General features: G+C 33.1%; 1 non-coding gene across 1 annotated transcript; it reads left to right on the forward strand.

Moving 5' to 3' along the window:
* The first annotated feature begins 352 nt into the window (after window positions 1-352).
* Window positions 353-458, forward strand: LOC128040847 (small nucleolar RNA R71). Its single transcript, XR_008195653.1, has one exon. It is a non-coding gene; the product is annotated as a small nucleolar RNA R71 (small nucleolar RNA).
* The last annotated feature ends 10546 nt before the right edge of the window (window positions 459-11004 follow it).

Genomic DNA, 11004 nt, shown 5'->3' on the forward strand with positions numbered 1-11004 from the left:
GGAATTTCAAACCCTATTACTTATGTGACTCGCTTCGTTCGGTTGGTTCTCTCGAAGTGGCTCTACTTTCGTTGGCTTAACGGGTGTTTGCAAACAGTTAAGCTTTTCAAGGATTCGTTGGAACCAATCATCGTTGTTCTCTTTGTTTACCACTTTCACTATTGGAGGCTTCGATTTGTACATACATATCTCATTAGGCCACATGTACGAATCCATGGTCATATTGTTAATGATTTTGTAGGTTCACTTGTATGTATGAAACATGTGAGATCCGTTGGATGCTCCATCTAGTTTAGATCTAATGTGACAGTCAACACCATTGTAAAATATCTGGATTTGGAGCCAGGCTTGCAGTCCATTATGTGGGCACTTTCTTAATGTCGTCTTAAAACATTCCCATGCCTTATATTGAGACTCACCTTCGTATTGTTTAAAGTTGGCAATTTCTCGCCTTAGCTGAATGGTTTGACTAATTGGGAAAAATTTATGGAGAAATTTTTCCACTAGATTGTTCCATGTGTTAACGGAACCCAATTTTAAAGAGTCCAACCAATCGGCCGCATTGTCGCAGAATGATAATTGGAATAATTGAAGACGCACTACATTGTTAGATACTCCGTTATACTTGAAGGTGTCGCAGAGTTGTAGGAAACACTTCAAGTGTTGGATTGCAGTGTACTCCTTTAGATTGCAGTGTGTTTTGGATCATCTGGGTCATGCTCACATTTTTTTCAAAATTATTGGCGTTGATTGTCGGCCTTTCTATGCTTCCTCGCACTGGGTCTAGTGTAGGTAGGGCATACTCACGCAACGTTTGCTGAGCCATTGAGACTTTTTCCCGATTGTTAGTTTGTTGCTCTCTTGGATCCTCAAATAAAAAATTTCCCCGAGGTAAATTAATAGACGTGGGCAGATCGGTATCCATCGCTGGACGGTTGTGCCTAAGTAGTTGCTCAGGATCTGGGTACGGTTCATGTAACAACCCGTTTTTCAGTGGTGTCGAAAATAATGGTTTCGGGGCCACCAAATCTAACAGGTAAGTTTGTAATAATTATATCTAATATTTACAAGTTAATTGTGACATTGAAAAGGTTTTTGATATAGTGATTTTTGTTTTATAAGCGATTTATTAAGTTCAAGTGGTATGACCCTAAGGTTAAGTGGTTTTAGAAATTGAGGTATCAGGACCTCATTTTTATAAACCGAGCCGTAAACATTTCTATAAATATTTACAGAGTGTAATTAAGGTGGTATTAAAGTTTTGTTTGAAAATTTTATCGTTTCAATAGTTAATTAAGCAGAAAGGACTAAATCATAAAGGTTGAAAAAGTCAATTGCTATTAGTTTAAATCTTTTAATTGATTAAAGAATTATAATTGGAGGGACTTAATAGGTAAAGTATCCATTCCTAAGTTGGTGGACGATTAAAGCTAGGGGTGAGTAAAATCTGATTCGATTCGAAAAACTCGATAAAAAATTCAAATTTTGAATTAAATAGTTCAAGTTATTTGAGTTAATCAAGTTATTCGAATAAACTCGAATAAAAAATTAAGTCTTTTGGTTTAACTCGATATGAATTACACAATTCGAGTTATCCGAAAATCCTAATAAGAAAAGTCAAAACTACGTCGTTTTGATAAATGTTTACCTTTACTAAAGTTAAAAGTCAAACTATTAAGTTAAAAGGTAAAATTACGTTGTTTTGATAAATATTTACTGATTAAGTTAAAAGGTAAAACAATTATATTATTTATGTAGTTAAATAATCTTGTACTTCGTTTACTAGTAAAATAATCGGTCCATGTAAACAAAACATTCAGTATAAATAATATGATTCGTTAACTCGACTCGACTTAACTCAAAATTTTTTCACTCGATTCGATTCGATTCAAAAAAAATTCAAATTGAGTTCGGTTGCTAAAATATGATTCATCAACTCGACTAACTCAAATACTTACTCGATTCGATTGAATAATTACCCCTAGTTAAAGCTTTATGTTCTTTTAATTTTATATGTGATTTTTATATTATATTGTTATTATTAAATGAAAAAGATAAAATAAAGAAATTAAAGTTAATAAAATAAGAAAACAAAGGTTTTCTTCTTAATTTGACATCTTCATCACCGAAACACCATGGAATGAAGAACCAAGGCTCAGCCATGCTTCAATTCATGCATGGTAAGCCATTTTCATCCGTTTTTAGTAATTTTCTTTTGTTTTTGAGATTGTTGCAACTAGGTCCAACTAGCATGTACCTTCGATTTTGAAACTGTTAAAGATTTTGAATGTCGCCATTGGTAAATCTTGTGATTTTTTTCATGTTAAATGATGAATTTGGAATGTTTATTTATATTTAAAAGTATTTTGTTAAGTGATTTTGACGAATTTTTCAATTAGGGACTAATTTGTTAAATTAATAAAAGTACAAGGATTTAATCTAAAATTGTTGCATAAATGGGATGTTTTGAATACTATTAACATTCAGATAGCTTGGTTTTGTATTAAAAATGGTTAATTTGCATGTTTTGGGCTCAGGGACTAAATTGAATAAAAGTAAAACTTTAGGGGTAATTTTGTAAAATGTCAAAAAGTCCAAATTGTAGGAAATTAATTTTTTATTGTCTAAATTAATATACTGAATGAAATTATTAATTTAAATCAAGAATGTGGAAAATAGAGGAAAATGGAAAATTACAAAAATGCCCCTAAACCTTGGTATTTCTGCAATTTAGCTAGGTAAGTTCGTATGAATTGTATTCTGTATAATTTTGATTAAATTGAATGCTAATAGGTGATTATATTATGATTAAATCAATATATATATGTTAGTATGGGATTTATCGTGTTATAAAACGACGTAAATCCAATAACGTACGACGATTACTGGGTCCGGTTTGAACCTTAGGGATTTGTATGATACAAATGACATGTAATTAGGTTTACCGATTTCATCTCATATGAGCTTACCATTACTCAACTCGCATGAGCTTACCGTTATTCAGCTTAGAGGAGCTTACCGTTATTCAGCTTGGAGGAGCTTACCGTTATTCAGCTTGGAGGAGCTTACCATTTACAGCTCGTAAGAGCATACCGGTTCAGAGCTCTTATGAGCATACATGTACAGGATTTGACAAATTACAGTTCAGTACACCTCGTGTGTTTTACCTGAGTATCCAACGATATTCTAAATGGTTCAACGAGAAATGTTCTGTTACGAGACAATATGAGTTTGATACGAACTAATATAGGTATATACATGAAATACATGGAAATGATGGTACATGATATATTGATATATTAAAATGGATGATATATGTATATAAAGAAACGGTACGAGAATGATATGTATCATGCATGACATGTACATATATGAATATCTTTGATATGTTGATACATGGAAATTATGTAAGTTGAGACGAGTAATAAACTCAAGTGTGACATGTTGAGAAAATAAGGTTATCAATGTTGAATTTATATGAAACATGTTCAAGTATCTAACATGTGTTGTTGTTTGATGCTTAGGCAAGTGCCAAGCTGTTGGTTGAATGGTATTATGTTTACTTATAAGTTGTATTGAAACGGTAAGTGCTCAAATGAAAACATGTTTGTGCTCATGAAAGAGTGGTAAGGTTTAAATTATGCAATTTCTTATGAAATGACTTATCATTTGATTAATTCGAAAAGAGCTATGTTTAAATGCACTAGCTTGTGGCTATGGTTGAATGATATGCTTATAACTTGTGTGTTATGCATATGGAACGGGTGTGAAAAGTAACGAAATGCAAATCAAAATAAAGAAATTTGGAAGAGTTTAAAGTTGTTTAAAATCCTACTATGCTAAGGATAATATGTATAAGTGATGCTGTGGATTTACTCATTTTGTGAGTTGTTGAATTTGGTTTCATGAATCATGTGGTATCGATATATGATTATTCTTGATATGTATAAATTTCATATTGGAAATGGATTGATATGATTAAATTTTATATAAGCTTACTAAGCATTTATTGCTTACTTAGTTGTTTTTCTTTACTTTTCAGATTATCGGATGCTCGATCGAGTTGGAAGCTTGCCTGAGTTATATCACACTATCCATTGGTTCTATCAGTTGTATTGATTTTGGTTATAATGGCATGTATAGGCATTTTGGTTAATGTTGGCCTATGTATTTGAATGTTGAAATGGCTATTTAACTTGGTTGAGTTTTGGTATATTGATGATATAATGGCAAAGTTTGGCATTTATGTGTGTAGCCTTATTATGGTTAATGTTTGGCTTGTTTGTTTGAATGATAAAAGATGAAATGATAGTTGAATATGCATATGGCATATGTACTTTATGAAATGTGGTATATGTGGTGATTTGGTACCTTGTTATGTATAGGTATTTTGGTTAATTGATATTAGTTAAAGAATGACCTTTTGGTACTAAATGGTTTGTGTTTTGGTAAGTAAGATTTATGATATGTATGGATGCATATCAAATTGGAAGTTAGTTATTTATTTTGACCAAATGGAGTACTTGGTTATACATGTTTGTAAGTTGTTATTTGAGATGCCTATGTGCATATTGGTTGAGTGTAGTTATACTATGGTTGGTATACATGTGCATTTTTTACTGTAGGTACATGTCTTGTCAGGTGAGAAAAATGGCTTGTAAAATAGCCTATTTTCCTCTACACGGGTAGAGACATGGGCATGTGTCTCAGCCACGTGTGTCATACGGCTAGGTGACATGGCCGTGTGTCCCCTATAGCTTGTAAATGTTTGTAAGTCAGTATATTCACACGGCCTAGCACACGGGTGTTTGGCTTGGCCGTATGACCCAAGTCAGTGTACTCACACGGGCACAAGTATGGGCATGGGCTAGGACACGGTAGCATGTCCCTATTTTGAATTCCCACATGGCCTAAGACACAGACCTTTCTCTTGGTCGTCTGAGTCACAAGGCCGTGTAACCCCTGCAGTTTTGAAAATTTTAAGTGTTTCCAAAAAATTCTCTATGTTTTCAATTTAGCCCCAATTTGTTTCTAATGTGTATTTTGGGTCTTGAGGGCTTGTATAGAAGACATTATGTATGATTTTGATTGGTTTTGACATGAATGCTATATGATATGAAATGTTTGATTTTATATCTGTTTGATTTGTAAACTCTGGTAATGCTTCGTAACCCTTTTACAGCGAAAGATTCGGGTTAGAGGTGTTACATTTATTGGTATCAGTACGTTTTAGTCGGTTCTCGGACTGAACATAGTATGTATGAAGTCTAGAAATACATGCCATTATATAACCTGTGATAGTGAGATATCTCCTAACGCTGATGTGATTTGTTTCATTTTTAGATAGAGATGTTTTCCAACCGAGCTAATTTCGATAATGCTGAAAGCGATACTCAAGTATGAGTAAAAATGTTGCTTATGATGAGCCGGAACTGATAAAGGCATGAATATAATTTCATAATATTATTTTGATGATAAATGTTATGTTATATGTTTGTATATATGATAGTCAAATTTTGAGGCTTTACGACCTTCACCCCCTCACCTGTACGTCTTATACAACGGAATTCACAAGATTTATATTGATTAAGTTCACAAGTGTGAAACCAAAGAGTTTAGTGGCTGAATGATTAATAATGCGGTCAGAGCTGAGAATGGGTTAGCAAGTAAAGACTATTCTAGAAGAGATATCAGTTTTTTTTTGAAGATTATTCGGATTACGTAATTTCACTGTTCAAGAAGAAGTTAATCTCGACTAATCGACTTATTCAGGTATGGTATCTAAAGAAGGGTTAACCAGAATTTATTCTGAATTGATTTCTTTCGTGCATGGGATAATGTGGGATTATTGATGACTTGGTAATCAGTGGAATAATGTTTGAATTGCAAAGATATTTGAATGCAGTGGTTATAGTCTAGTATCTTTTGACGGACTCTTTGGGGTATCTGTATGTTCTTTTATTTCTAGAGATATATACAATTGTTTATCTTCAGATGTGATTCTATCATATGAGAACGCTAGCTAACCATAATGTTAGACAAAAGTATTATTAGTCTGGTTGATTATGATCGACATTGATCTATCTTTCTTCGGCATTCTATTCCATTATGTTTGGTAGAAAATTTGATGGTAAAATTCATATGATCCTATTATTTTGTTTCTACTGGTTGTTTCTTTGCTTTATATATATATGCAAATTATGTTGTCTCTGTCACAAATGATCCCAATGTGTATGAGCGGTGTTCTTCTTCTAGATTTTCTCTGAGGAATTGTTGAGCTCTTTATCATTCAATATGGGTTCTATTTTCAGAAATTTAGTATAGCTTCACATCTTGGATTTCATTATCGCGATTTTCTTATCATTCTTATTATTTAATTCATCAAACATGGTTCATCTGTAAAGGATATTCATTTGTCAGTGATAATTATATTTATTGCATTTATAATTTCTGGTTTGATCATGGTAACACGATGATACATATCTCAAGTTTTTAGAGGTTGTGTTTCTGCATTGGTTGTTATTGGGACTACTTTTGGTTTTCCTGTTCTATTTTGGAGTGCACCATTGATGGTTGGGGTATTATATGTCTATACGGTTGAAATGTTGGTCTTATTATAGCATTATGGTTTTAGTTTATCTGATGGTTGTGGCTCTAGTATGGTTCAAAGCTTTGATGTTAATAATTGAAATAGCTATATTATATTCCCTTTCTAGCTTTCGTGAGGGGGTTAAGTGACGAAAAAATATAGATGTGGAAGATCGAGCTCAATCTCACATGATAGTTCTCATTTCTAAGGTAATCTCAAATTATGTTAACAAGCCGAAAACGGAATCTCATATTTTACTGAGTCAATGCAGTTTGTAGAGATCTTTGATTAGTATTCTGAGGGAATTATGATAGACGGTATATCTGGATTATCTCGACAACAAGAAGAAATAATTATTCTGAAATGTTATTATTCAATTGATAAAATTGAATCAGTTGTTTTAATCAGATCGGGTTATTCACTTGAAAAGTTAATTGAGTTATAGGCATTTGAGTTTATCCCTATTCCGGTGACGGATTCGGGTTAGGGGTGTTACAGTTCGATTGGAGTGCTGGAGCTTTGGGTCATAAATGACCTTAAAGAAAATAAATGAATAAATAAATAAACAAAAATTAAAAATTGTATCTATAGGTTTTAACGTTCCTACTGACCACCTCCAAACGTACTAACATCCAGAATGTTAATACTGCAAGAAAATATAGAATGACAAGGCATTTTCTGCAAGTATACGGGTCGAGTTATAATATAGTGTTACAACGAAGTAGGTGAATACTCCGAGGATCGTACCTAAGGGTGGCGAGTGCTAGATCTATTCTAACCTAAACACTAAAAGATCTAATTAGTACTTTTAAATAAATTATAATTAGAGAGAAAAAATAGGGTTTTTATGGATTTTATAAAAATATTACTAAAATAACATAAAATAAATAAAACTCAAGAGATAGAATAGTAGAGTAAATCAAATCTCGATTATGGGTGATTAGCTCTCTTCGGTAATCCCCGTCAACTGTTGCTTTATGTTCCTCATCAATCAACTAATCGCTACCCTAGCAGGGTCTTTTGATTTTCCACTAACATAACGAGTTAGCAAGAACTACTTATCTTTCGACCTCACAGTCCAAACTGTCTTGGGGTGAAGGTGTTCACTAATTGGCAATACCAATTTTGGGTTAATTCCCACCTTGATGACTTCTCGGGGTTGTCAGGCCCAGGGTTTGTTTCACGTTCTTCTTTCCCAAACAGTTGATCCATTGGGTGACCCTACAAAACAGTTAACAGATCATACCTCCACTTGCTAATCCCCCACAGAGGGGTTAGTTCCTCATGGCTTTCATAAACAACATGGAATAGATGGAAGAATTAAACATAATGAATGAATTGAAGTAAAGTGTTTAAGAAAATATTGATTGATATTGATGATAATTGTGAATCCATTGAAGTTGATGTCATTCACAATTCAGATCTCTTGAAATAAAATAAAGACAAATAAACTAAACTCTAGAAAACCTAAAAAAAACTAGGAAACTAAACTAAATCTGAAGAAAGAATCTAAGCTAATGGAATATTGTCCATAGCATGTGCCAAAGGGTTCTATTTATAGCCTTCAGGTGGCCGTCGTCCTTAACCCTAGGTCAGTTGATGTTCCCGAGCTTTAAGTTCAATTGTACAGACCAAAATGCCCTTTCTTTGTGTTTATTTTCCGTCTTAGAGTCGATGTCACAACACACCAAAACCTGTGTTGTGACAGAGGTGGGAGTATACTCCTCATTGAGACCTCTTTAAGGGTATGTCACAACAGCCTCAATCCGTGTCGTGACATTGAAGGCAATTTTGTAGTCTCTCCATTCTACTCTCTATGTTGCGACATCAGGCCTCCCGTGTTGTGACATAGCGTCCAGTATTAGTCTAAAAATTCCTTCTAATTGTCTCCTGCACACTCACAAGGTATGTTAGCTATCCCTTAGGCCTCCTTCGGTCCATAGGGTCAATAAAAGACTCAAATTGCACATTTTATTGAAGGTAATTAAAACTAAATAAACTTAACTAAAATATAAAGAAAATGCTTGTATTCGAGCTCCTTAAATGTGAAAACTAGTTTAATCTGCTACACAGATTTACGGTATATCACCTACTTATCTTATTGATTGTAAAAAAAATATTTCCATGATTTATTATTGAAACCTCACAGGCAACGATGCCAACAAATTGACCGTCTATAAATGAGTTTTCGTTTATAGTAAAAATATAACACCAAAAAGACACGAATTTAGAATAGAGGTGTTCGCAAGTGCACATGTCAAATTGTAACATAGTTTAGTACAACAAAACACTTGGAAGCATTCCGAGGATCGTACTCAAGGGAGGATGAAATAAATTATGAAAACGTTTTTACAATAATAAGTTTAAGTAGTAGTAATTAATTCCTATATTACGATGAACCATAAAAAAGATAATTGAGATAAAAGTAAATAACAAAAAACAAATAGATAAGAAAAATAGACAAATGATAAAAATAAATAAACCAATCAAGAAGATTAACTCGCTTTAGGGTTTGTAATTAACTTTGAATTAGAGTTTTATGGTGGATTAGCTATCGATTAACCAATTATTGCCTCTTGGCCTCTAATTAACTAATCGATTTGCTGATACTTGTTTATCTCCCAACCATGATAAATTATGATTTACTCAGTTCGACTTATCTCTCGACCTCGTCTAGCCTATGATAAGTTCCTAGGGTTGTTAATCCTAGTGGTTTAAGAACACATAATCTATATCAACTAATCCTCCCGGAAAAACCCTAAATCTTCCGTTAATCACACCCCCATCCACTTGTTAATCTCCCCTAAGGGATTTGGCCACTCATATTATTCATAATCTCAATTTCAATGTAACAATTCATGTAAAGAACACGATTGAATCGGAAGAGAAACGAGATTTAAATAATCATAGATTTGATATCAAATAGAGAACGAAGTAGCAAATCGACCGATTGGAATAGAGAAATAGATCGAATGTAAAGAGAAAATAAACTGAAATACTTCGATAAAATAAATAAACTCTTGAATCGAAACTGATTCCAAGATGAAAAACAAATAAGTTATGAAAAGCCGAAAGAAAACTAATCTTCTCCTACTCATAAATTACTAGGGTTTTTGAGTGCGTTTAGGATGACTTAGTGACATCAAACTCTTAATGTCTTATTTATAGAAGTGTTGACAACCCAAATTAGGTCTTCGCCACGTCCTAGGTCTTCGTATAAAGTTTATTGTGCGGACAAAAATAACTTCGACATACTTGGGTAGGAAGTCAACTTGTGTCGCGCCATAGCACCACACAATGTCAATGGTGCAACACAACATATAAATTCTACCTTGTGCCATTTCTTTCGTGCTTTAATGTCCCAAGAAACGTGTGTATCACTTGTCCCTTACTTCCATGTCGATTGGGTCTATAAATCTTCATCCTACACACTCAATTAAACATATTAGTACTACCTAAAGCCCATGTCGGCGTATTGGGTTAAAACACTTATAAAATGTGTTAAAAAAACACTAATTTTACTAATAATGAATCCTAAGGCTTAAATACTAGAAATGTAATATAAAATCCTAAATTGCCTACTAAATAAGCTCCTTAAATGTGAAATATTCCCGAATTAACTACTACATTTGACGACAGGTTAATACTCCAATTGAGAAACAATATTTCCTTTATTCTTTATTAGTTGTATGCTAGAATCAAAAGGAGTCTTCACAAGGATTACATTAAAGCTAGTAAACTTTTTTAACACTTTCTCTATATAGTGAGTCCGGTTTAAAAAAATCCCTTTTTTGTTTAGTTACCCTTAACCCATAAGATTACATCTACCTCTCCCAAATTAGTATTATCAAACTTGGTAGATAGAAATTTTTTTGTTTTGTTAATGACTTCTATATTAGAGTTGAAAATTAACATGTCATCCATGTGCAAAACTATGATGACACAATCAGAACCAAACATCTTAGAATGCACACATGCATCACTACCATTAACAATAAAGCCAAAACTAAGAATAGTCTTATGAAATTTCTCATACCATTGTTTTAGAGATCATTTGAGGCCATACAAAGATTTTTTTAGTATGCAAACTTTATCTTCCATACTAGGTGTCACAAGAGAGTATGTATGAAAATAATCTACTCCAAATTTCTGAGTGAACCCTTTTATAACTAGTCTTGCCTTATACCTTTGTATTGACCCATCTGGTCTAATTTTCTTTTTAAAGATCCATTTATTTCTAATAGGTCTAAAACCTCTCGACAAGTCCACTAGTTCCCAAGTGTGATTAGACATAATAGACTCTAACTCATTATTAATGTCATCTTTCTAAAACTAGCATCTATTGATTTTATGGCTTCATCATAGGTTTTTGGATCCTCATCTATAAAAAAAAAGCATAAGCAATAGAATTACTT

The sequence above is a fragment of the Gossypium raimondii genome, chromosome 4, assembly GCF_025698545.1.
Source record: "Gossypium raimondii isolate GPD5lz chromosome 4, ASM2569854v1, whole genome shotgun sequence".
Lineage (NCBI taxonomy): Eukaryota > Viridiplantae > Streptophyta > Magnoliopsida > Malvales > Malvaceae > Gossypium > Gossypium raimondii.